Below are 27,493 nucleotides of genomic sequence, written 5' to 3' on the forward strand. Positions count from 1 at the left end.
TGTTGTTTATCACAATGTTTTTTGTTTTTTGTTTTTTGTTTTTTTTTTTTTTTTTTTTTTGTCTTTTTTTGTCTTTTTGTTGTTGTTGTTGTTGCTGTTGCTATTTCTTGGGCCGCTCCCGCGGCATATGGAGGTTCCCAGGCTAGGGGTTGAATCGGAGCTGCAGCCACCGGCCTACGCCAGAGGCACAGCAACTCGGGATCCGAGCCGCGTCTGCAACCTACACCACAGCTCACGGCAACGCCGGATCGTTAACCCACTGAGCAAGGGCAGGGACCGAACCCGCAACCTCATGGCTCCTAGTCGGATTCGTTAACCACTGCGCCACGACGGGAACTCCTGTTTGTTTTGTTTTTAAAAGATATTAACCAGTCTTGAGGGATGGTCTGTGGAAAAGAGGGCTATTTTATAAGTTTGGGAAACTGCTACCAGGTATATCCCTTTGTCCCTTTGCAATTCGTGATGAACATTAGCTTTCTTCACCTTAATAAAGGCTCAGGGAAATGATATTACTACAAATAATTTAACATTTGTCAAGTGCTTATTAGTTTAAGGCTCTGTTCTAACAACCCTACATGGATTAATATTTCTAGTCTTTACAAGTCTGTCTTCTGCAGTTATCTCCTTTATTTTCACAGAAAACTGAGGCCCAGAGTGGTGAAAAAGCATGCCCCAAATCCCATGGCCAGGCTAGTGGGTAGAAGAGGCAGGAGTCAAACCCAGATAGTCTGGCTCCAGAGGACTCCCAGCACTGCATTGTTCTCTGTTTTACCAGCGAAGAAACTGGCTTAGCATTAAGTCAAGCATTTCACAAGCTTGTTTGACTATGGAAACTTATCATCTTTCAATATTTTTGTAGGGATTAGTCTTTCCGTGGAGTTAATTCTGAAAAATGCTGCTTTGAGCCAGCCTATGCTGGTGCTCTGCAGGCCTTTAAAAACCATTACTTTAGAATAGAACTCATTGTTGTTGTTTTTTTTTTAACTTGGTCTCTTTAGATAAATTTTTTTTTTTGGGGGGTCTTTTTAGGGCCACACCCATGGCACATGGAAGTTCCCAAGTTAGGGGTCAAATCGGAGCTGTAGCTGCTGGCCTACACCACAGCTCACAGCAATGCCAGATCCTTAACCCACTGAGTGAGGCCAAGGATCAAACCTTTGTCCTCATGGATACTAGTTGGGTTTGTTTACTGCTGAGCCTCAACTAGAACTCCTATTTTTATCATTTTAAGTGGTTATTTATTTATTACTTTTTCGTACTTGAAACTCTAGTATTTTGACTTGAAGACATTTTATGTTCTCTTTAACAATAACCGTCCTAGGAATTTTTTAAAAGTCAACATTACTCTATAGGACTTTTGAGGTACTACAATAGTTCATAATCAAATCATTATTTTATTCTATTTCCTATGCTTTATTATGGTATTATCATAATTTTTAAAGAATTAATAAACTGGGAGTTCCCGTCATGGCACAGTGGTTAACGAATCCGACTAGGAACCATGAGGTTTTGATACCTGGCCTTGCTCAGTGGGTTAAGGATCTGGCGTTGCTATGGTCTGTGGTGTAGGTTGCAGATGTGGCTTGGATCCCATGTTGCTGTGGCTCTGGCCTAAGCAGGCGGCTACAGCTCTGATTAGACCCCTAGCCTGGGATCCTCCTTGTGCCGTGGAAGAGGCCCAAGAAAAGGCAAAAAGACGAAGGAAAAAAAAACAATAATAAACTGATAGGTATTTAGTGCTGTGGAACATTGTAATAATTGACATCAGAGTTTGAACCTTGGCTCTCTATCTTTATTAGATTTGTGACCTTAGAAATGTACTTCAGGAGTTACCATCGTGGCTCAGCATTTAACGAACCTGACTAGTAACCATGAGTATGTGGGTTTGATCCCTGGCCTCACTAAGTAGTTAAGGATCCCACTTTGCTTTGCTGTGAGCTGTGGTGTAGGTCACAGAAGTAGCTCAGATCCTGCGTTGCTGTGGCATAGGCCGGCAGCTGTAGCTCCGATTCGACCCCTAGCCTGGGAACCTCCATATGCCACAGTGTGGCCCTAAAAAGACCAAAAAGAAAAAAAAAAAGAAAGAAAAAGAAAAGAAAGGTATTTCATTTCTCAAAACTTCTGTTTCTTCTGCCAAAAGGTTACTATCTTGCAGGGTGGCTATGAGAATTAAATGAGAAAATTCATTTAAGAATTTTAGCAGCTGGCACATACAAAGGTCTCAATAAGTGTTGATTACCCTTCTTTTTTTGTTTCCACTTAAGTTATCATCTCAATCCTATACCATGAATGAATTATGAAAATAATTGGAATAGAAAGATCTGTTATAAATTTCAACTGTGTCAGTGCTATGCAGACATCAGCTACTTTTCTGATAAAGTGTTGTTGTCATGATACAGGTTGTATGGGAGTTAAAACCAGTTTCCTTCCGGCTTTCCAACCAACATAATAAGCAAAACCTGACTGGGCAAACATAGACCTATTTATTAGCTCACTTATTATTAATGTTAAACTAGCTTTGGTGCTGACTTCTGTTCCTTTTGAAATTTTACTGTTGTCATTTAAAATCTGACAGACCTTCAAAAGCTTCGTAAAATGCTTAATGGTTTAAATCATCCTTCAGAACATAGAAAGTATATTTTCCAAAGTGGTCCTCTCTATCTAGCAATATGTTCAAAACTGTGCATTTAGGACAAATTTGCTTATATTTTCACATTTACTGCTGGAGGCTTGTTCAGTTTTTATGGCAATCACTTTTTACTTTAGAGGTAGTAGTTCACATGTATAACCAAGGCATGCACAATCATTAAAAACAAAGCTGTTAAAAGAAAAATCTATGGCGTTTTTTCAATTTCACAATGGTTTACTTCCTAAGCAAAAAGAGAATAGGTTTGGTTTTAGCCTTATATGGGGGATTCTTAATATTCTAAGTGCCTCGTATAGCACTGGTATACACTCAGTAAATATTTATTGACTGAATTGGTTTCTAATCCCAACTATGTGCTTTGCAACTTCTGTAACCTTGGACCTTCCTGCACCTTCTTTTTTTTTTTTTTTTTTTTCCCCTTCCTTTTTTAGGGCCACGTCTGAGGCATATAGAAGTTTCCAGGCTAGGGGTCTTATTGGACCTACAACTGCAGGCCTGCACCTCAGCCACAGTAATTCGGGATCCGAGTCGTGTCTGTAATCTATACCACAGCTCACAGCAATGCCAGATCCTTACACTGAGCAAGGCCAGGAGTTGAACCCAAGTCCTCATGGATACTAGTCGGATTTGTTACCACTAAGCCACAACAGAAACTCCTTTTTGCACCATCTAGATGTCAGTTTCCTGTTACGTGAAAAAGGAGGTATCAATATTTACCTCCCAGGATTGTTGTAGCAATTAAGTGTTTATGCATTAAAATATCCACCCCAGCACATGGAACGTAGTAGGTACACAATGCATTGCATGTTTCCCCAGACATCTCATCACTTTTTCAGTAACATTCTTTTCAAGCTCTCTTTCTCTTTCTCTTTCCCTGAAATTTAGAAGCTGTATTCAAGGAGTTCCCATTATGGTGCAGCGGAAAAAAAACCAGCTAGTATCCATGAGGATTCAGGTTCCATCCCTGGCCTTGATCACTGGGTCAGGGATCCGGCATTGCCCTGAGCTGTGGTGTAGGTCACAGACCATGACTTGGATCTGGCGTTGCTGTGGCTGTGGCCAGCAGCTGCAGCTCCAATTTGACCCCTGACCTCTAGGCTAGGAACTTCCATATGCTGCAGGTATGGCTCTAAAAAGCAAAAAAAAAAAAAAAAAAAAGAGGAAGAAGGAGCCGTATTCCAGAGGGAATATGAATGTTTGCCAGCTAAACTGAAATTGTATTCCTTTGTAGCCCACACTTAGAAAGTTTGAGCAAAAGTGGTTGTATGTCTGACAGACCTTGGTTTGAATCCTGGATTTGCAATGTACTAGGGTTGTGACCTTAGGGAAGTTACTTACCTAACCTCTCTGTGAAGTATTGTGAGGCTAAAATAAGTAAAATATATAAAGCTTCTAGTTCCATTGCCTGATTTGTATAAGCCCCAAATAGGTGTTATTGTTTTAAGTTTAAACGGTTATTTAACCTGATAATTTACATAATTCATGTATATCAAGAGCCTACTATCCTCAAACCCCATTAAGAGCAAGCAGGAAGATTGTGAATGAACATTTGATGAATTATTATGCAGGCAATTGAATGTGGCCTTGTCTAGAATCAGGTTCTGCAGAAGTGGTATTTTCTCTTATACGTGAGGTAAAATAAATTAATGGGCTATTACTACATTTGGCATAGCCTTTATTTTTCTTTGGATGTTGCTTTTCTGTATTGAATATCAATATTTTATTTTATTTTTTTGATTTTTTTTAAAGGGCTGCACCTGGGACATACGGAGTTTCCCAGGTTCTAGGGGTCCAATCAGAGCTACAATTGCCCGTCTACGCTACAGCCACAGAAATGCCAGATCTGAGCTGAGTCTGTGACCTGCACCACAGCTCACGGCAATGCTGGATCCTTAACCCACTGAACAAGGCCAGGGATTGAACCTGCATTCTCATGGTTCCTAGTTGGATTTGTTTCCGCTGAGCCACGACGGGAACTCCTGAATATCAAAATTTTAAAAAGTAAGTGTCAGAGATAGATTCATGAGGGCTAAAGCAGACCAGATAAATTTTGCTATCTAAAAAGTTTTTTTATCTTTTGCTCAACTTCTTCATTAGAAATAAACTTGTTCCGGGTTTCTCACTGTGGTGTAATAGGTTCGGCAGCGTCTATAGAGTGCTGGGATGCAGGTTCCATCCCCCGCCTGAGAGATCTGGTGTTGCCATAGCTGCAACAACTGCAGCTCAGGTGTGATTCCTGGCCTGGGAACTCCGTGTGCCTAGGGACGATCAAAAATAAAAATAAAAATAGAAATAAACATGTTCCTCTTCTGTACTAAAATTCAACATATGGAGTTCATTTGTGGCAGAGGGAGTTAAGGCTTTGGTGTTGTCACTGCAGCGGCTTGAGTTGCTGCTGTAGTGGGGGTTTGCTCCCTGGCCGGGGAACTTACACATGCCGAGGACATGCCAAAAACAAAACAAAAAATTCAACATATGATATTTGTAAGCCAAATTTAATAAGACATTCTACCCATTTTAAAATTAAATTTATTTATTTATATATTTTATAAAATTGATTTCTAACCTAGCAGAAAAAGCATTGTAAGGCTGGTGTTGAAAGTTTTATGAGAATTCATGACAATGGAAAAACTTGGAGTTCCCATCGTGGCTCAGCGGAAACAAGGAACCATGAGGTTGCAGGTTCAATCCCTGACCTTGCTCAGTGGGTTAAGGATCTGTCATTGCTGTGAGCTGTGGTGTAGGTTGCAGACTTGTCTCGGATCTGGCGTTGCTGTGGCTCTGGCATAGGCCAACAGCTACAGCTCCGATTTGACCCCTAGCCTAGGAACCTCCATGTGCCGTGGGTGCTGCCCTAAAAAGCAAAAAAAGAAAAGCTTAAGGATGGTATTGGGAATTATAGAAAAAGATTCAATTTTTTAAATGTTTCTAATATCCTTATCCAAATTAATAATGTTTAAAGGGGTACCAAAATAATCATTTATTTTGGAAATTAGCTTTCTCTGGTAAGATGTTAACATCTGTTTTTTGTTTTGTAGGATTTCCTTCATTAATTAAAAGTGTAATTCATATAACATTAAAGTTTCAGTAGCATTGAGTATATTCAGTGTTGTGCAACCATCACCATTATCTCATTCCAGAACTTTTTCATCAGCTTCAAAGGAAACTCCTCTGAAGTGTTCCCCCTTCTCCCAGCCCCTGGCAGCCACTAATCTGCTTATTTCGCTATGGTTTTCCTGTTCTCAGTAGTTCATATAAGTAGACTCTTTTCACTCAGAATGTTTTCAGAGTTTGTTTGTGATTTGGTGTATCAGTATTTTGTTGTTATTCTTGGCTGAATAATATTCCATTGTAAGGATATACCACATTTGGTTCATCCGTTCATCCGTTGATGGGTTTTTGGGTTGTTTCCACTTTTTGACTGTTAGAAATGTTGCTTTTATGAACACTTGTGTACAGGTTTTTATGAGGGCATATGCTTTCAATGCTCCTTGGTATATACCTAGGATGGAATTACTGGGTTATATGGTAGCTCTGTGTTTAACTTTTTGAGGAACTGCCAAACCGTTTTTCCAAAGCAGCTGCATCATGTTATATAATTGGGTTTTTGGGTTTTTTCTTTTTTTTTTTAACCACCACACTTGTGGCATATGGAAGTTCCCAGAATAGGGTCAAACTGGAGCTGCAGCTGTGGGCCTATGCCACAGCCATAGCAACACTGGATCTGAGCCCATCTGTGACCTGTGCCGCAGCTTGTGGCAATGACAGATCCTTAACCCACATAGCAAAGCTAGAGATCGAACCTGAATCCTCATGGACACTATGTTGAGTTCTCAACCCACTGAACCACAATGGAAACTCCTGTTTTTTGTTTTTTTGTGTTGTTTTTTTGCTTTTTTAGTGCCATACCTGCCACATATGGAAGCTCCCAAGCTAGGGGTTGAATCAGAGCTGCAGCTGCCAGCCTACACCACAGCCACAGCAACTCAGGATCGGAGCTGTGTCTGTGACCTACATCACAGCTCATAGCAACACTGGATCCTTTAACCCACTGAGCGGGGCTAGGGATTGAACCCACACCCTCATGGATAATAGTTGAGTTCATTACCACTGAGCTACCATGAGAACTCTTTTTTCTTTTTCTTTTTTTAAATTGGCTTCACCCACAGCATGTAGAAGTTCTTGGGCCAGGGATCAAGCACCCACAGCAGTGACCTAAGCCTCAGGACTTAACTGTTCTGCCAGGAAACTCCATGTTTTTAATGTTATTTAAGATGCTTAGAAAAAATGAGATAAAGGTTTATGAAAATGTTAACCTAGAAATGTTAGTACTCATGACAACCCTTCAAGGTTTTTCTTTTTTTTTATGGGCCACACCAGTGGCATATGAAAGTTTTCCAGGCCAGGGTTTGAATCAGAAGTGCAGCTGTTTGTCTGTGCCATAGCCACAGCAATGCCAGATCAGAGCTGCATCTTTGACCTACACTGCAGCTCACAGCAGCACCGGATCCTTAACCCACCAAGTGAGGCCAGGGATCTAACCTGCACTAGTCAGATTCATTTCCACTGAACCATGACGGGAACTCCTCCTGACAACTCTTCTGACAAGTCAGATGGAAGTCTCAATTTGCATCATTTGTTTTTCAGAATGAAAACATTAAAATATAAACCTATACTATAGAAATAGTGTCAGTTTTTATGTTCTCTTATTCCTTTACCCACTCACTTCTAAAAGTTTGGAATATGCTTGAAACTGATGCTGTTTACTTTCACATAAAGATAAGGGTCTAAAAGTGACATACTCAGTTTCTCGCTTTGCTTTTCCTTAGTGAGTTTCATATTTTATTTTATAGTTTACTAAAGCAGAGAAATTGAGCATTGTTATGTCTGCAGAAAACAGTCTTGAATCAAAATTTAAAATAGATTTAATTAATTGTGGTTAAATTTTCTTGAATATAAAATTTTTTTCAAAAATATCACAGAGACCTCACTTAAAAATCTTTGTGTTAGAGATGTGTGATTACTATCATAGGTGGCTTAGAGATGATTTTGTCTCCTCTCCTAGTGATACTATCCTTGTCTCTTCTGTTGCTCACCGATCAACTATTTTCAACTCCTACATTTGTTCTAACAAACATTTATACAGCCTTCATCAATTTACATGAAATCATTGTAGAAGAATAAAGTATTTTGATTTCATTGGGGTATAGACTTTCAAAGCAGAAAGGGTATTCAAGAGAAATAATATTTATGGAGTAATTTCTAATGCTAGATTGTAGCTTACATGCTTTTCATGCCTTTCTCATTTAAGTTGATGATCCATGTGAATTTTTTTTTTTTTCTTTTTAGGGCCACATCCAAGGCATATGAAAGTTCCCAGGCTAGGGGTCGAATCAGAGCTACAGTTGCCGGCCTGCACCACAGCCACAGCAACGCCAGATGTGAGCCTCATCTGTGACCTACACCACAGCTCTTGGCAACGCCAGCCAGATTCCCAACCCATTACGTGAGACCTGGAATGGAACCTGCATCCTCATGGGTACTAGCAGGATTTGTTTCCACTGTGTCACTGTGGAAACTCCCTCCAAATGAATTTTATGTTTGGAAGAAGGAATGTGATTACCAATCATTCCATAAATCTTGAAGTGAGCTCTGGCTCTCTGGGATAAATTAGGCTTTATTCCTTTAAGGATGTATCGTAGACATTGAGTTGTTTTCTTTGTGTAATGAAAAATTAAAATATTTCTTTTTTAGGTAAACTTAGGTTTTAAACTATGAAAGTGAGCTTTGTGGTGTCAACATTGGATACATTGTGTACTAAATTCTGTAAATTTAACCTATAATTTCCATTGTTTTTGCAGTTATTTTTGTTCTTAAAATAGTTTATATTATCATGTTAGGTAATTTTTTCTACTTCATTGCTAGAATGTCTGAGTATAGGTAGTTGCATTTGAACTAGAGAAATAGTGTGTTTTTGTCAGGATTTTCCTCTGAATATTGAGGGTTTTTTGGGGGAAGGAGGGCTGTGCCTGAGGTATATGGAAGTTCCCTGGGCCAGGACTGAACTCGAGCCACAGCAGTGACAACACCAGATCCTTAATGGCTAGGCCACCAGGGAACTTGAGTTTTTTAATAAGTTTTTTTATTATATTTTTTTGGCCCCTCATATTAATTTTTCAGTTGATAACCTTCTGTACTGACCAGAAGTAGTATAGAAACTGCAAATAAAAAATCTACCTTAGGAGTTCTTTCTTGTGGCACAGTGGAAACTAATCTGACTAGAATCCCTGAGGATGTGGGTTCGACGATCCCTGGTCTTGCTCACTCAGTGGGTTGGGGATCCGGCTTTACTGTGAGCTGTGGTGTAGGTTGCAGATGTGGCTTGGATCCCACAGTTGCTGTGGCTGTGGCATAGGCTGGCAGCTGTAGCTCTGAGTCAACCCCTAGCCTGGGAACTCCCATATGCCTTGGGTGTGGCCCTAAAAAAAAAAAAAAGTCAAAACCAAAAAAGATGAATTCTGTATGATCTTACTTATATGTGGAATCTAAAAAAACCCTGAAGGTGCAGAAACAGAGAGCAAATTGGTGGTTGCCAGAGGCAGGGAGTGGGGATGGGAAATGGGCGAAGGTGCTCAAAAAGTACAAACTTTCAATTATAATATATATAAATTATGGGAGTTCCTGTTGTGGTGCAGTGGTAACAAATCCGACTAGGAACCATGAGGTTTCAGGTTCAATCCCTGGCCTCACTCAGAGAGTTAAGGATCTGGTGTTGCTGTGGCTCTGATTGGACCCCTAGCCTGGGAACCTCCATATACCATGGGTGCGGCCCTTAAAAAAAAAAAAAGATATATGAATTATGAAAATAAAAGGTACAGCATGGTGATTGTAGCTAGTAGTACTGTATGAATATCTTAAAAGTTCTCATCACAAGAAAGAAAAATACTTAGAATTGTGTGAGGTGATGGATGTTAACTAAACTTGGAGTAATCATTTTGCAATACGTGCATACATCAAATCATTGTAGTGTACACCTTAAACTAATACAACGTTATATGTCCCTTGTATCTCAGTAAAACCTGGGGAAATCCAGATAAAACATCGCAGCTGCTGTTTTTATTTAAGATACTAGTAAAAGAAAAGAAGCAGGGAATTTTGGAGGTCAAGTTTTCTATTATGAGAATGCAACTTAGTGATTTATACATACTTGAAAACAGTTTGAGTGATCTGTGACCAAATAGGAGAAATGACTATTATAGAGAAGGAGTATCTGCCCAACTTTTAATTGTTCTTGGTGTTCCAACTCTGATCTTGTTGCCAAGATGAAGAAAAATCTTCCTTCAATTGGTAATTGTAGTGTATTTCTCCATGAAAAGAATATGGTTCAAATGTAATCTTAATTCTAGTTATTCATTTGTTAAATCAATATTTTAAGCTCCTAATAGAAGGCAGGTACTCTGTCTTATACTGTTTATGTTTACAAGGATACAAAGATGAATAAAACAAAGTGTGGCACAGTTCCTATTCTCAAGTAGGTATTTTTTTTTGCTAGATATGAGAACACAAGGGAAGTGACTGAAAGCCATCTAACATGGTTGTATTTATCCTTTTCTTTTTACCATGGTTCTTAGATACTTACGGATTAAATTGGCCTTTATTGCTCAGGATCTCAACTTTATTTCTTAATTTTGTTTCTTTGGAAAAATGTTTCTTGGGTTTTATAACAGAGTAGAACTGAACTTGGAAAGTACAATCCATGTATAAATTGGATACTTTTCCCATTTAGAAATGGGAAAATGCTTTTCTCAGCATTACTGAGTTAATGTATATTAGTACAAAGTTTTCATTTCTAATGGCTGACTTGCTCAGTGAGTGAATGATTGATCATAATCAACTGAAAAGTGTAAGATAAAGCCTGGTGGCCTGAGTATTTTTTCAGGTGCAGTCAGTTCTTTGGTATGATAAGCATCTTTACAAACAACCTTCATTAACTGTTACTTGTTATTTCTATTTTTCTTGGGTAATCAGACACTTTATCTCCTTCCTCCCCTTTTAGGAGATATGTGTGAACGGATTAGAGGCTTTGATGTTTGAGTGTGCAAGGTAAGCAGTCAAACCTTTCGGTATCATTGTGGCAATTGAATGATTTGAAATTAAAAATTTTTTAATTATTTAAAAAAGAATAAAGCATCAATTGTGTTAATCATATTTATTTCTGGCATTGCTATAAGCACTTTATGTTCATTATCGGATTCAAGACTCAGAGAAATCCTAGGAAAAGGATACTGTTATCCCCACTTTACAGGCTGGGGAACTGCCACACAGGAACCTAGGAACTTCTGCTCTTGTCATTTGGCAAGAGTCATGATAGCATGAGCATAATGTTTCTTCTTTCTTGCTCTTTTCTGCCCATTAAATAATTCACTTTTGTTATTTTTTACTTTGCAGAACAATTTTGTTAGACTTCTTAGTTTCCAGGGGTCACATTTAGTTTCCGGGGTGGTTTTATGTCCTTGGAAAATCTTTAAGGACCTTACTTCCATGTCTTCCACCTCTTTTTTAATCTTCATTTTTTTCCCCCGAAGTTACACAGTTTAATGAACTAAGTGGTTCATCAAGGATTATCCAGACAAACTGTGCTTCTCAGTCCCCACCTTCTCTTCCCCTTCTCAGAGGTAACCACTTTCAACTCCTAGCTGTTAGGAATTCCCTGTGATTTTTCTTTTTTTTTTTTTTTGTCTTTTTCTTTTTGTCTTTTTAGGGCCATAGCTGTGGCATATGGAGCTTCCCAGGCTAGGGGTCAAATTGGAGATGCAGCTGCTGGCCTCCGTCACAGCCACACCTAATTTGAGCTGCATCTGCCACCTATGCCACGGCTCACAGTAAGGCTGGATCCTTAACCTACTGATTGAGGCCAGGGTTCAAACCCACATGCTCATGGATATTGGTTGGGTTCTTAATACACTGAGCCATGGCGGAAACTCCTCCCTGTGATTTTTCTAGTAATGTATTTGAATTGAGGTTTTTAGTTTATTATTTTATTTTATTTTATTTTTTTGCTTTTTAGGGCTACACCTGTGGCATATGGAAGTTCCCAGGCTAGGGGTCAAATCGAGCTATAGCTACTAGCCTACACTACAGCCACAGCAACCCCGGATCCCTGACCCACTGAGTGAGGCCAGGGATCAAACCTGCATCCTCAGGGATACTAGTTGGATTTGTTTCTGCTGTGGGAAACTCCAGGTTTTTAGTTTAGACGTACCTTGTTTATTGTTTTTTTGTGCCTTATCACTAACTCAGTTCAAAATTTGCTATTTATTGCCCAGATTCCCTGTTTTCTTTCACATAATTTATTCTGTCATTGTTGTCATCTCAGAGAAGTCCCTGTAGACTTCCAATGGAAACTGGAAGAATTTCCATTTTCTCAGTGTTCAGCTGTCATTCTAGGAATTTCCTTTTCTTTGTGTTGAATCTTCTGTTTCTTCTGCCCTATGTCTTCTTTCTTGGTTTACTCCCACATTTTGCTGAAGAAAGAGTGAAATGGAGGCAAATTATTTGATACCTTGCATTTCTGAAGGTAAAATACCTTTATTTTCCTCTTACCCTTGATTAATTATTTGGCTTGAATTATCCTCCATCATGTTGCATTACAAGTGATTGAATATAGTTCCTTGTGATGTACAGCAGGGTTTTTTTCTTCAGTGATGATTTTGTTCCATTGTCTTCTAGCTTACACTTGCCTGTTGAAAATTCAGAATCATTCTAATTCTTCACCTATTGTAACCTATTTCTCCGTCTGGCAGTTTGTAGGATCTTACCTTGGTTTCCACTATTTTGAAACTTCATAAAGATAAGCTTTAGTATGGATGTATTTTTAAATTCATAATGCTGTACATTCTGTGTTTTCAAGTAGGAAACTTCCATTGTTTAATTCTGGGAAATTTTCTTGAATTATGTCATTGATTTTTCTCCTTTGTTGTGCAGACGTTAAATCATCTTAACTAGACTGCCCATTTCTTTTTCTTTCTTTTTTTTTGACTGCCTGGTAGCACATTTCTTCTCTTATTATAATCTATTTTGTTCTTCCTTCTTTCTATTAATTTTCTTAAGTTTAATTTCCAAAGGCCTTTAGAAAAAATGTTTTTAAATGGGCACACCCACAACATATGGATGTCCCTGAGCTAGGGACTGAATCTGAGCCACAGCTGTGACCTACACTGCAGCTGCAGCAAGGCCGGATCCTTTAACACGCTGTGCTGGGCTAGGGATCAAACCTGTGTCCTGGTGGTGCAGAGATGTCGCCAATCCCATTGCACCACAATGAGAACTCTTTTTTTTTTTTTTTTTTTTTTTTTAGTAGACTATTTACTCTTACTTCTCCAAGGACATTAATAATAGAGTTAAAAGTTCTTTTTAATTTTACAGCGCAGTGGGTTAAGGATCCAGCCTTGCCACAGCTGCAGCTTAGGTCACAGCTGTGGCTTAGGTATAATCTCTGGCCCAGGAATTCCATATGCTCTGGGCAGCTGAAAAAGAAAAAAAAGTCCTGTTCAATTTAAAATTTTCTCGTCTCTACATTGTTCATGTTCCCTCCAAGTTCTTTTTACCCCTTGCCCTTCTTTGTTTCCTTCGTTTTCTGATAGATACTTTTCTCAGGTAAGTGGTGAGCCTTAGCAAGCATCCACAAGTGTGACCCTAAAAGTTGATTGGAAGCTATAAGTACATGTCTGTTATTTGTTGATTATAAGCTCACTGTAGGGTGACCTGGCTTTGCCATGTAATTGGGAGCCCTTGATACCTGCTTCTTTCCCCTTTCCATAAAGACAAGAGTGTTTTAATCTTCTGCCTGGGATGGCGGGGGAGTCTGTAAGATGGTTCTCTGGAAGATGAATGGGCTGAGGATTTCTGCATTCATTTTATATATGTATTTACTTGATGCCCCTGGTTGCATTAAGTGTATATACAGTGTGCTTTGTGTCCCTCTGTTAGGAAATCCTTTTCAGAGACTAATCCTCTACAATTTTCCCTTGGTGAAAGAGGCATAGTAACACAACCACATAGAATGTAGGAAGGCACTTAGATGAAGCCCTTCTTTTTTTTTTTGCTGTTTTAGGGCTGCAGGTGCAGCATATGGAAATTCCCAGGCTAGGGGTCAAATGCGAGCTACAGCTGCCAGCCTACACTACAGCCACAGTAACACCAGATCCAAGTCAAGTCTGTGACCTCACCACAGCTTACAGCAACACGGGATCCTTAACCCACTGAGCAAGGCCAGAGATTGGACCTGTGTCCTCATGGATACTAGTCAGATTCATTAACTGCTGAGCCACGAAGCGAACTCTGAAGCCCTTCTTAAAAGACCTTTCAATCAAACTTCCTTATTTAGTGCTCCTTTTTCCCCTATTTCTAGAGGTAACGTCTGTTACCAGTTCCTGAGCATTTTGAGAATTACGCGGACTAAGTCAGGTTGGTTTTTGGCTTTCCACATTGCTGGTTGAGGACCCAGCTTTCTTGGATCTGCTGTTAGTTACCAGTGGTTCATCTGCTTTCCAGCCTTTAAACTTTTGTTTCGCGGACTAAGTCAGGTTGGTTTTTGGCTTTCCATATTGCTGGTTGAGGACCCAGCTTTCTTGGATCTGCTGTTAGTTGCCAGTGGTCCATCTGCTTTCCAGCCTTTAAACTTTTGTTTATGCCTTAAAAAGTACTTCATTAGCAATTTAGCACAATTTTAAGAAGGAAATGAAATTAAATGTGTGTTCAATCTTCCATCTTTACTCAGAGTCTAGTTCCTGATGTCTTTGTTTAAGCCAGCCTTTGTTTCTTTTTCTTTTTCTCTCTCTTTCTTTCTTGTAACTTACATATAAAATTATTAACCATTTTATTTTATTTTATTTTGTCTTTTTAGGGCTACACCCACGGCATATGGAGGTTCCCAAGCTGGGGGCGAACTGGAGCTGCAGCAGCTGGCCTGTACCATAGCCACAGCAATGCCAGATCCGAGATACATTTGCAACCTATACCACAGCTCACGGCAATGCCAGATCCTTAACTAACTGAGCAAGGCTAGGGATCAAACCTGCGTCCTCATGAATGCTAGTCAGGTTTGTTCCCGCTGAGCCACAGCAGGAACTCCCTTATTAACCATTTTATTTATTTATTTATTTTTATTTATTTTTTTTGTTGTTGTTGTTGTTGCTATTTCTTGGGCCACTCCCTCGGCATATGGAGGTTCCCAGGCTAGGGGTTGAATCGGAGCTGCAGCCACCGGCCTACGCCAGAGGCACAGCAACTCGGGATCCGAGCCGCGTCTGCAACCTACACCACAGCTCACGGCAACGCCGGATCGTTAACCCACCGAGCGAGAGCAGGGACCGAACCCGCAACCTCATAGTTCCTAGTCGGATTCGTTAGCCACTTCGCCACGACGGGAACTCCCTTATTAACCATTTTAAAGTGTACAGTTCGGAAGCATTAAATACGTTCATAGAGTTGTGCAACCATCACCACTATCTAGTTCCAGAACTTTTCCATCACTCCAAAAAGAAACCCCACATGCATTCAAGCAGTCATTCCCTTAGTTCTCCTTTTTCCCAGCCCATGGGCAACTGCTGATATGCTTTCTGTCTCTGGATTTGCCTACTGGGCGTAATTCTTATAAATGGAATCATACAATATGTGGTCTTTGAGTTATGTATTTTCATTCAACTTGGTGCTTTGGAGTTTCATTCATTTATTTATTTATTCATTTATTTTTGTTTTTAAAAATTCTCTTTTTATGGCCATGCCTGCAGCATGTGGATGCTCCTGGGATAGGAGTTGAATTGGAGCTGCAGCTGCTGGCCTGCACCACAGCCACAGCAACATGGGATCTGAGCCATGTCTATGACTTACACCATGGCTCAGAGCAATGCTGGATCTTTAACCATCTGAGTGAGGCCAGGGATTGAACTCACATCCTAATGGATACTAGTTGGGTTCATTACCCCAGAGCCACGATGGGACCTCCAGGATATACTACATTTTGTTTATCCAATCAGTAGTTGATGGACTTTTGGTTATTTCCACTTTTCAGACATTGTGAATGGTGCTGCTGTGAACATTTGGGTACAAATTTTTGTTTGAACACTTGTTTTCAATTCTTTTGAGTATATACTTAGGAGTGGAATTGCTGGGTCATTTGGTAATTCTATGTTTACCTTATTGGGGAACTTCCAAACTTTTCCATAGCAAATGCACCATTTTACATTCCTACCAACAATGTACTAGTGTTCTAGTTTCTCCACAGTCTTGCCACCACTTTTTTTTTTCCTTTAAGACTTTCTTACTATATCCATTCTAGTGGGTGTAAAGTGGTATCTCATTGTGGTTGTGGTTGGCATCTCCTTACTAAGTAGTCATGTTGAGCATCTTTTCCTGTGCTTATTGGCTGCTTGAATATCTTCTTTGGAGAAATTCAACTCTTTTGCCCATGGTGAAATTGGGTTGTTTGTCTTTTTGTTGTTGTTATAAGAGTTCTGTATATATTCTGGATACTTGATCCTTTTCCCAAATATGATTTGCAAATAATTTTTTCCCTCTATACATGTTTTTTTTTTTTGTTGTTTTTTTGTTATGTATTCTGTGGTTATGATGTAATACTGACAGAAATAGTGTCATTTAGGTATATTTCTCTGGTTATTTTCTTTTTTTTAATTTTTATTTTTGCTTTTTAGGGCTGCATCCATGGCATATGAAAGTTCCCAGGCTAGGGATCAAATTGGAGGTACGGTTGCTAGCCTACACCACAGCCACAGCAATGCCAGATCCTAGCCTCATCTGTGACCTACACCACAGCTCATGGCAACACCAGATCCTTAACCTGAAAGAGGCCATGGATTGCACCTGCAACATCATGGTTCCTAGTCGAATTCGTTTCTGCTGCACTATAACAGGAATAGTTTTTTCTTTTTTCTTTTTCCTTTTTCCTTTTTTTTTTTTGCTTCTCTGATTATTTAGAAGGATTGTATTTTAGGTCCCCTACCCCATGACAGAAAGTTTTGTGAAAGACTGATAAATGATTAGAGACAGAAAGTGAAGAAGATCAACTAATGTAAATGTCTTAGCAAAAATGAAGTTTGTTACATTAGTAAGATGTTACATTACATCAAATAGGTATACTTGGAGTTCCCGTTGTGGCTCCGTGGGTTAAGAACTTGACTAGTAGCCATGAGGATGTGGGTTTGATCTCTGGCTTCACTCAGTGGGTTAAGGTTACAGCTATGAGCTCTGGTGTCGGTTGCAGATGCAGCTTGGATCTGATGTTGCCGTAGCTGTGGTGTAGGCCTATAGCTGCAGCTCTGACTTGGTTCCTAGCCTGGGAACTTCCATATGCTGCAGGTGTGGCCCTAAAAAAGGGGGGGGGGGAGCTATTCTTGTCCATGATAAGGTGTTGTATCCAGTGTACATAGCTTGCTCCTTCATTTTTTAAGGTTGAGACTTTTTTTTTTTTTTTTTTTTCGGTGAGTGGCAACAAAGATGTGGACTTTATTTAGGCACAGCTACATTTCCCAACAAGTAAGAAAGTGGTTTAAAATCACAACTTCCCCAAGCAACTGGTTCATATGTACTTCTGACAGGAAGGTGGGAAGTAGGGTTATAGCATTAAGGCCCAAGAAGCTCACTAGTGAGGAGGAGGTAGGCAGGAAGAACAGAGAGGGAGAGAGGCCTTGGAGGAAGAAGAAAAAGAGGGAAGAGAAGGGTCCTTGAGAAAGGTGGAGGAAGAAAAGGAAGAGGAGGAGGAGGAAGGGAAGGAGGCCTTAGGGGATGATGAGGCAGCTTAGGATGAAGCTGGCCTCAGATCATGTGCAAGGTTGACCATGCCAGATATCCTGGCTTGGTTCAACTGGGCCTGCTCCAGAGGAAGAAATTGCAGCAGGAGGAAGGGTCAGTGGGAGGACCCTGGAACCTAGCAAGGGTTGAGACTTTTTAAACTAAGTCCATTCTTTGTTCATTTGTTCTCTGTCTTTATCTAATCTTCTTTCTTTCTTTTTTTGGTTCCAGGTTCCCATCCAGGGTACCACGTTTTCTTTAGTTGTCATATGTCTTTAGGTCCTTTTCGGCTGTGACAGCTTCTCAGACTTCCCTTGTTTTTGATTAATTTGACAGTTTGGAGGAGTGTTGTTCAGATATTTTGTAGGATGTGCCTCGATTGGTATTTGTTTCATGTTTTTCTTATGATTAGACTGGATTTGGGGGTTTTGAAGGAAGACTACTGAGGTTAAGTGCCTTTTTCATCACATTGTATTAAGGGTGCATACTGTCAACATGATTTATCATTGTTGATCTTGACCTTGATCATCTGGTCAAAGTAATGTTTGTCAAGTTTCTCCACTGTAAAGTTACTCTTTTCCTCTTCTCGCCAGACTATACTTTTGGAAGGAAGCCGTTTATTTGCAGCCCACACCTAAGGAGTGAGTAATTATCCTCCTTTTCCTCAAAGGTGGGTTATCTATGTAAATGATTTGGAATTCTCCTGTGCTGGGAATTTGTCTCTTCTTCCTCATTTATGTGTTTATTTAATCCTTTTTTTATATTGGGATGGACTCATGGATATTTACTTTATACTCAAACTTATAATCCAGTTACTGCTTGATTAATTTTATTGGTAAAATTGTTCCAGTTTTGGCTATTAGAAGCTCTTTCAAATGGGCTCCTATGTCTCTGACATACACCCATCAGTGGGTGTGTATGTGTGTGTGTTTGTGAGTATGTCCTTACTTTTTGGCTCTATGTGGTGCTCCAGGTTCATTTTGTGTATTTCCTGCTGCCATCCTGGAATCAACCATTTCTCCAAAGAGCACTGGTTCCTATTATTAGAGAAAGGAGAAACTAAACTCTAGGTGCTAGATGTGCTTGTTGCTTCTGGAGTCTTGTTACGTATAGACCCTCTCAACTGACTGAGCCAGGACATTTTTGTGCATATACCAATCTGAATATATACTCATATCTATAAATATATCTATATGTATCCATTTATATCTATATTAATCTAAACATGACTTTGTACTAGTGTACTAAAACTCAAATCCATTATTGCATAGATTATTCTAATCTTCTTTTCTGTTTTATCTGTAAACTCTTACTCCAATAGTGAGAAACCTGGTTCACACCATCTGCCATCTGTTTCCTTAATTGTTCAGTTCTAGTATATATGTAATGTACTCTCACAGTTTTGAAAGCTGGTGGCTTAGCTGTGAAGCACAGGCAGATCTCTGGAATCCTACCTGGGCTCAGATTCCAGACCCTGCTGAAGTGAAAGTCCTGATTCCCACTTTCTAAATGTTGGAAGCTAGTGATGAACTGAAAATAGAGCTGCATCAAAGCCTTGACCCAGCTAAATTTTGGAAGAAATTGACTCAGACCTCATTCTAGTAGCCTGTCAGCAGTATTATATCTTTTTCTAGAAGTAGAATATTACTTATTTCAACCATTAATATATTTTTCTATGAAATATTTGGCTTATAATAAAAGATTACAAGGAAACACAAGTAAGAAAATGTGATCAAATGTCAAAAAAGGAAACGGTCAGTTGAGGGAGATCCAGATATATCTCTGGATGGCAGAACTATCCATGGGGATTTAAAAGTAACTATGAAAAAAAATATGCTAGAGAATCTAATGGTAAAGATGGACAACATGCGTTTAAAAATGGGGATTTTCAGAGTTCCCGTCGTGGCTCAGAGGTTAACGAACCTGTCATCCATGAGGATGCAGGTTTGATCCCTGGCTTCGCTCAGTGGGTTAAGGATCCGGTGTTGCCATGAGCTGTGGTCACAGATGTGGCTCAGATCTTGTGTTGCTGTGGCTGTGGCATAGGCAGCAGCTACAGCTTCAATTCAACCCCTAGCCTGGAAACTTCCATATGCTGTTGGTGTGGCCCTAAAAAGGTCAAAAAAAAAAAAAAGAGAGAGAGAAAGAAATGAAGAATGCATTTTATGGGCCTAACACCTTCTCAATATATGAGAAGAAAAGTTTAGTGAATGGGAATACGTATTGACAGAACATACCCAGATTGATAATGGGAACAAAGAGCAGGGGAGAAGTAGAAAAGAGCTCCCAGATCTGAGGGATAATATCAGTCTAATGTACGTGTAACTGAGATTTCAGAAAGAGAGGGGAGAATGTGGCAGAAAATATATCTGAAGAGACAGTGGTCAAGAACTTCTAAAATTGATGGAAAATATCAACTTACAAATTCAAGAAGTTCAACAAACTTCAAATAGGTTAAATTAAAAAAAAGAAAAAACAAACCAACAAATAAAAAAAAAATTCCAGGAGTTCCCATTGTGGCTTAGTAGGTTAAGAACCCAACTAATATCCGTGAGGATGTGGGTTCATTCCCTGGCCTTGCTCAGTGGGTTAAGGATCTGTTGTTGCCACAGTTTGCAGTGTAGGTCACAGATGTGACTCAGATCCAGTGTTGCTGTGGCTGTGGCTTAGGCCAGCAACTGCATCTCATATTTGACCCCTAGCCTGGGAACTTCCATATGCTGCAGGTGCAGCCTTGAAAAAAAAAAAAAAAAACAATTCCAGACCTAAGCACATCATAATCAAACTGATGAAAATTAAAGAATAGCTCTTATAAGCAACAGAATAATAAAAGACATTAAATGTATGATAGTAACAAGGTGAATTATGGCTAAATACTCACCAGGAAAATTGAAGGCTTAAAGACAATGGACATTCAATTGTCCACATTCATAAAAGTGCTGAAAGGAGAACAAATATGTCAACCTAGAATTCTAACCAGCAGAAAGAGTCTACAAAAATAACGGCAAAACAAAGATATTTTCAGATTAAATAGTTAAAGAATATGTTTCTAGCAGATCTGGATTGCCACATTTGCTAAAAAAAATTTTCCATCAGCCAAATACAAAACAGACCAGATGGGACCCTGGGATTGCACAAAAAAACTAAAAAACACCAGGAAGGTAAATATCTGCACAAATATACAGAAAAAAAAATTTGTACCCTCACCTATAATGTATACACACAGACTATTGACTGTTTAAAGCAAAAAAAATTAATATTTATGGGTTTTACAGCATATTTAGAAGTAGGGTATAGAACCATGAGAATGCAATAAGATGGAAATGGAATTTTATTGTCATAAGTTTCATATACTGTGATTTAATATACTCTTATTTGAAGGTAGACTATAATAATTTCGAGATTCATATTTTAATCTCTAGGGCAACCACTAAAAAAAATATCATAAAGAGAAATGCTGTGGGAGTTCCCATCGTGGCACATCGGAAATGAATCCTACTAGGAACCATGAGGTTGCAGGTTCGATCCCTGGCCTCGATCAGTGGGTTACGGATCCAGCGTTGCCATGAACTGTGGTGTAGGTCGCAGACACGGTTCGGATCTGGCGTTGCTGCTGTGGCTCTGGCATAGGCCAGTGGCAATAGCTCTGATTAGATCCCTAGCCTGGGAACCTCCATATACTGTGGGTGAGGCCCTAAAAAGGCAAAAGGGAAAAAAAGAGGAATGCTATAAAAAACACATCTGGGAGTTTCTGCTGTGGCACAGTGGGTTAAAGCATCTGTGGAGGCACCAGTTCAGTCTCCAACCCTGCATATTGGGTTGAGTCGGCATTGCAACAGCTGTGGTGTACGTTGCAGCTCAGGCTTGGATTCGATCCTTTCTGGCCCGGGAACTTCCATATGTTTCAGGGCCAGCCAAAAAGACAAAAAAAAAAGGAGTACATCTCATGCAGGATTAACTGCTGTGAAAATTGCCCTCCTACTGTAACTAGAAAACAGAATAAAAATGTATGAAATAGCTGTTTTCACATGTTGGACAACAGTCAGCACAGGATAGTGATCTCTGACAGAAGAGAAATAAATGACATGAGCATTCCAGGTTCCCCAGCATGCTGCATGTATTATTTGAAGTATTTGTAAAAGTTAGTGATGTAAATTGAAAATCCTATAACCATGGCTAAAAAATAGTACAAAGCAGAAATGATACAAACAAATAGTAATGCAGTTAAAACAGTGTTTAGAGGGAAACTCTGCATTAAATTTTTATATTAGAAAAGAAGGAAGGTCTCATATCAATGGTCTAAACCAGAGAGCAGCAAACTTCTGCTTAAAGGTCAAATCCAGCACATAATAGAGATCTCAGAAATAGATCACCAGCTTGCCAAGTCAATGCAATGGGAGAAAGACAAATGTTGCTCTAACTCAATATCTATATGGAAAATATTGAACTATCACCTCATCTCACTCTATACATAGAAACTGGTTTTCAGTGGATCATATATCTAAAATGCAAAAACAAAAACTATGCAACTTCTGTATTATCTGTTACCTCATAACAAATTCCCTGAAACTTTATGGTTTAAAGCAACAAGTATTTATTACATTGCAGTTGCTCTGTGTGAGGAACACAGGAGGAACTTAACTAGGTAATTCTAGCACAAAATCTCTCATGAGATTGTAGTCAAGATGTTAGTGAGAGTGCAATCATCGGAGTTCCCATTGTGGCTCAGTGGAAACCAACCCAACTAGGATCCATGAGGATGCGAGTTTGATCCCTGGCCTTGCTCTTTGGGTTAAAGATCCAGCATTGCTGTGAGCTGTGGTGCAGGTCACTGACATAGATCAAATCTGGAATTGCTGTGGCTGTGGTGTAAGGCTTGCATCTGTAGCTTTGATTAGATTCCTAGCCTGGGAACTTCCATATGCTGCAGGTATGGCCCTAAAAAAAAAAAAAAAAAAAAAAAAAAAAAAAAAAAGGCAATTATCTGAATGTTTGGGGCTAGAGAATCCCCTTCTAAGATGGCTTGTTTCCCTAGGCTGTTATCTAGAAGCCTCAGCTCTTCACTGGCTGTTGGCAGGAGACTCAGTTCTTTACCACATGGGCCTATTCAATGGGCTACCTTGAGTGCCCTTATAACATGGCAACTGGCTTCCCTCAGAGGGAGTGATCAAAGAGTGAGCACTTCTAGCACCTGGAGCTCAACAGAAATGAATTTGACTAGGAACCATGAGATTGCGGGTTCGATCCCTGACCTCACACAGTGAGTTAAGGATCCGGCATTGCTGTGAGCTGTGGTGTGGATTGCAGACGTGGCTCACATCCCGCATTGCTGTGGCTGTGGCGTAAGCTGGTAGCTATAGCTCCAATTCAACCCCTAGCCTGGGAACCTCCGTATGCCATGGGAGCAGACCTAAAAACCAAAAAAAAAAAAAAAAAAAAAAAAAAAATCGAGCACAAAGAGGAAGCGGCATTGCCTTTTATGACAAAGTCTTGGGAGTCACGTATCATCACTTCCACCATATTCTACTCATTGCTCCAGCCCATGCTTAGGGGTAGAGGACTTAGTCCTCACCTCTTAGAGGGAAAAATATCAAAAAATTTGTGGATGTACATGTACTTATTTATTTATTTTTTCCTTTTTGGCTGTACCTGTGGCATGAAGAAATTCCTGGGCCAGGGACTGAACCCAAGCTATAGCAGTGACCTAAGCCGCAGTGGTGACAACACCAGATTCTCCCTGATGAGCCACAAGGGAATTCCAATGGACATATTTTTAAATGTCATACTTCTAGGGGAAAAAAAGAATGTCCTCATGACTTTGGAGTATTCAGATAGCTCTTGGATAAGATCTTAAAACATAAAAAGATACATAAAAATTGATAAATTGGACTTCATCTAAATTTTCATTACTGTCCTTTAAAAGATACCACTAAGAAGGAGTTCTCTTGTGGCTCAGCAGGCTAAGGATCCAGTGTTGTCACTTCTGTGACTCTACTTATAGCTGTGACCTAGCATTGGTCCTTGGCATGCTGAGACATGGGTGGATACAAAGAAACAAAAAAAGACGCCACTAAGAAAAAGAGTGCTTAAGCCCAGAGTAGGGGAAAAATATTTCTAGTGTATTATCCATCAAAGGACTTGTATTTAGGATATGAAAATAACTGTAATAACCCAATAGCAAAATGAGGAAAATAGGAATAACCCAGTAACAAACTTTCCCAAAGAGGATCTATTAATGGCCAATAGTCACTTGCAAATATACTCAACATCAAAAGGGAAATATTGCAAAGTAAACTCATCATGAGATACAATTTTACACCCTCTAGAACGGCTAACCATAGCAACAGAAGGTTGAAAGTACTAAATGTTGAGCATGATATGATGCAGTTGGAACTCATCCATTGCTTGTTGGTATGCAAAATAGTATGGTTACTTTGGAGAACTGTTTGGCTTTTTTACATGAAGTTAAACATATATCCATCCTATGATTTGGAAATTCTGCTCCTAAATATTTAATGAGGGAAATGAAAACATATGTCCCCAAAATTATAAATTCAAGAGTGTTCATAGCAGTTATATTCGTAGTAGCCCCAAACTGGAAACAACTGAAGAGTCCATGTATCGGAAAATGGGTAAACAAATCTTAGTGTATACTCACAGTACTCAGCAACTGACGCCCAAGCAACACAGGTGAATCTCAAAAGCATTGTGTTAAGTGAAAGGAACGAGATTAGCATATACTGTACTGTTTATACTAAGTCCAAGAAAAGGTAACACTATTTTGTAATGATAGAAATCAGAAAATAATTGTAGGTTGGAGAGGGAAGGAAGCTGTTTAGAAAAGGACGTGAAAGAACTTCCTATGGTCTGTGGAAATGTTCTGTATTTTGTTTTAAGTGACAGTTACATGGGTATAGACCATTGTCAATAGCCACCAAGCAGAACTCTTAAGACCTGTGCCTATTATTGAATGTTTAATTATACTTCAGATTTTAAAAATAGTAAACAAGAGCCCAGGGGAAGAATATTTAATGCTAGGGAATGGCTTAGTTCACATAGATGCTGAGATGTACTTGGGAATTTTAAAGGTGAAAGGAAGAAAGTAGTTTAGGTCAGGAAGTTAGCTCTGTCATATATGGTTTACTCTGTAGATTTTAATTTGTTAAGCTTCTTTTTTTTTTTTTTTTTTTTTTTTTAAGGTACGTACCCAGGGCACATGGAAGTTCCCAGGCTAGGGGTCCAGTTGGAGCAGGAACTGCCAGCCTATATCACAGCCACAGCAGCGTGGGATCCAAGCCACAGCTCACAGCAATGCCAGATCCTCCATCCTCATGGATACTAGTCAAGTTTGTTACTGCTGAGCCAAGCTGGGAACTCCACTAAGCGACATTTTAGCATGTAATTTTTTTTTTTTTTTTTGGTCTTTTTGTCTTTTTGGGGCGACACCCGCAGCATATGGAGGTTCCCAGGCTAGGGGTCTAATTGGAACTGTTGCCGCCAGCCTACGCCAGAGCCACAGCAACGCCAGATCTGAGCCGAGTATGTGACCTACACCACAGCTCACAGCCACTTGGGATCCTTAACCCACTGAGCGAGGGCAGGGATCAAAGCTGCAACCTCAAGGTTCCTAGTTGAATTGTTTCCACTGCACTGCAGTGGCAACTCCATTAGCATGTAAATGTTTAATGTCTTGGAAGCTTAGCATCCTACTGCCAGAGAGAGGGAGGGAGAGGGAAGTGGAGGGACAGAGGATAGAGGGAGGGAGAAAAATTTGTCAAATATGAAGGAAGGGATTAAAAGAAAGAGAGATGTCCTCTTAAAAGACATTTATTATTCACTTCATTATTAAGTTTATAGTAAGCTTTCCAAGTGGAACTCTTTGGTAATGAAGCTCTTTTGTATTGAAGTTCGGTTCTTACCTCTCTAGATAAGCCAGTGCTTTGTGAGGGTATTTCATATGACTCAATGGCAGGATTCTGGCTCCACAGTTGTGCAAAAACAAAAACCCAGAGAGGCAGGAGTTCCCACTATGTTGCATTGGGTTGAGAATCTGACTGCAGTAGCTAGGTTGCAGCTGAGGCATGGGTTCAGTCCCTGGTCCAGGCACTTTCATGTGCCACAGGTGTGGCCATTAAAAAAAGAAAAAACCAAACCCAGGGAGGCAGTATAATATACTGGTTGGGATCTTAGGTTCTCCAGTTTGATTTCCTGCATTCCAGTTTTAGCTCCACTGCCTGCAGGCTGTGTGACCTGGGGCAGTTTCCTTTAACTTCTTTAAATCTGTGTTCTGAGTGGGGCAGGAGGATAAGAAGGGAAATCAGGTTATTGCAGATAATCCAGATTTGAACCAGGGCAGGAACAGATGAAGGTGGAGAAAAGTGGTCAAGTGCTGAATGAATTTTAAAGGTTGAGCTTAAAGGATTTGATGATAAATTGGAAGCATGAGAAAAAGAGAACAATCATTGCAGACACCAAGGTTTTTGGTCTGAGGACCTAGGAGAATTTAGTTGCTATTTACTGAGTATGCCTTTTTACAAAGGAATGTCAGAGCTTAAGTTGCAAAGTTTTAAAATTTAAAATTTTTTCCCCTTAATTTAGTTAGGTTTTTCATCTTTTTTAGGCAGTAGGTGAGAATGAGAACAACCACTGAGTTGGCATGCAGACCCCTGGGACCCATGTTATGCTTAGGAAATCCTGATTACTAGTTTTACAGTTCAGTCCTTTTGATGTTACATGCTGTGGGGGAAGGGGGAATGAAGTGTGATAGTTTAGGAATACTCCTTTGACTTTTCCTTTAGAAAAGGTAAGGCTTGGACAAGTTTACGTCTTGCTGAGACATTTTCTTGGAAGACTGGATTCGAAAGGTTTTACTCTGTTGTCTGCCGCCTCATTACCCAGAACTTGAAGCCAGGTTGTTTCCAAACTTCCAAAGAGGTTAATTCTCTTTTCTACCTCATTTAATTCTCCTCTCTCTCATAAGATTTTTTTTTTTTTTTTTTTTTTTTTTTTTGTCTTTTTAGGGCTTCACCCGTGGCATAGGGCGGTTCCCAGGCTAAGAGCTGAATTGGAGCTATAGATAGCTGCAGGCCTACACCACTGCAACAACAACGCCAGATCCAAGCTATGTCTGTGGCCTATACCACAGCTCATGGCAACACCAGATCCTTAACCAACAAAACGAGTCCAGGATCGAACCCACAACCTCATGGTTTATAGTTGGATTTGTTTCTGCTGTGCCGTGACGGGAACTCCACTCTCGTGAGATTCTTAAGTGCATGTTATAATTTTTTGGTACAATTCAACCTTACTTGTGTTAGTATTTTTTTAATTTCTATAGGAAAATGGAACAATGCTTCCCTTTACTTAAGTTGTTCCTGCTATAATGTTTCTGATAAAATGTATTAGAAGGCACATTCTTCACTAATAGAACACTTATTCATGTATGTATTTCATGCATATATCTATACATTCTTAACTAAGCCACTATGTAATTTATCTCTACACCAAGACATTTATTTCTATTTTTTGGTATTGAAGTTTAGTTGATTTACAGTGTCGTGTTAGCTTCTGGTGTGCAGCAGTGTGATTCTTTTTTGTCCTCTTTTCCATTACAGTTTATTACAGAATACTTAGTTCCCTATGCTTTACAATAGGATAGACTGAGACATTTTTATGAGTGAAAATAGAGGGAATTTCCGTGGTGGCTTAGCTGGTTACAAATCTGACTGGTATCCATAAGGATATGGGTTTATCCTTGGCCCCACTTAGTGGGTTAAGAATCCGACATTGCTGGGACCTATGGTATATGCCACGGGTGTGGCCCTCAAAAGAAAAAAAGAAATGGAAACTGACAAAACAGGACACCAGGATAGCAAATTTAAACTGAGACTATTCTGGGTAGATCAGGTTGTCTGGTCACCCAATTCTTTTTTTTTTTTTTTTTTTTTTTTTTGTCTTTTTAGGGCCGTACCTGAGGCATAGAGAATTCCCAGGCTAGGGCTCAGATTGGAGCTGTAGCCCTTGGCCTACACCACAAAT

The 27,493-nt window shown here is 39.6% G+C and overlaps 1 protein-coding gene across 15 annotated transcripts in view; it reads left to right on the plus strand.

Moving 5' to 3' along the window:
- SHLD2 (shieldin complex subunit 2) overlaps positions 1-27,493 on the plus strand; it is a 114,977-nt gene that overhangs the window by 15,659 nt on the left and 71,825 nt on the right. For 5 of the 15 annotated variants that reach the window (XM_021073594.2, XM_084996427.1, XM_084996434.1 and 2 more), the window contains exon 2: positions 10,704-10,750. The exons of 4 other annotated variants lie outside the window; for them this stretch is intronic. The gene's annotated coding sequence lies outside the window, so the exon portion shown is untranslated. Of the gene's footprint in view, positions 1-10,572; positions 10,604-10,703; positions 10,751-18,048; positions 18,126-27,493 lie in introns of those variants that run through there. 6 more of the 15 variants (XM_084996430.1, XM_084996429.1, XM_021073592.2 and 3 more) reach the window with 3 other exon arrangements.

Source organism: Sus scrofa, chromosome 14 (genome assembly GCF_054392235.1).
Source record: "Sus scrofa isolate SSC_HxYL_T2T_F1_AM1 chromosome 14, Sscrofa_HxYL_maternal_Yorkshire_Landrace_v2.0, whole genome shotgun sequence".
Taxonomy (NCBI): domain Eukaryota; kingdom Metazoa; phylum Chordata; class Mammalia; order Artiodactyla; family Suidae; genus Sus; species Sus scrofa.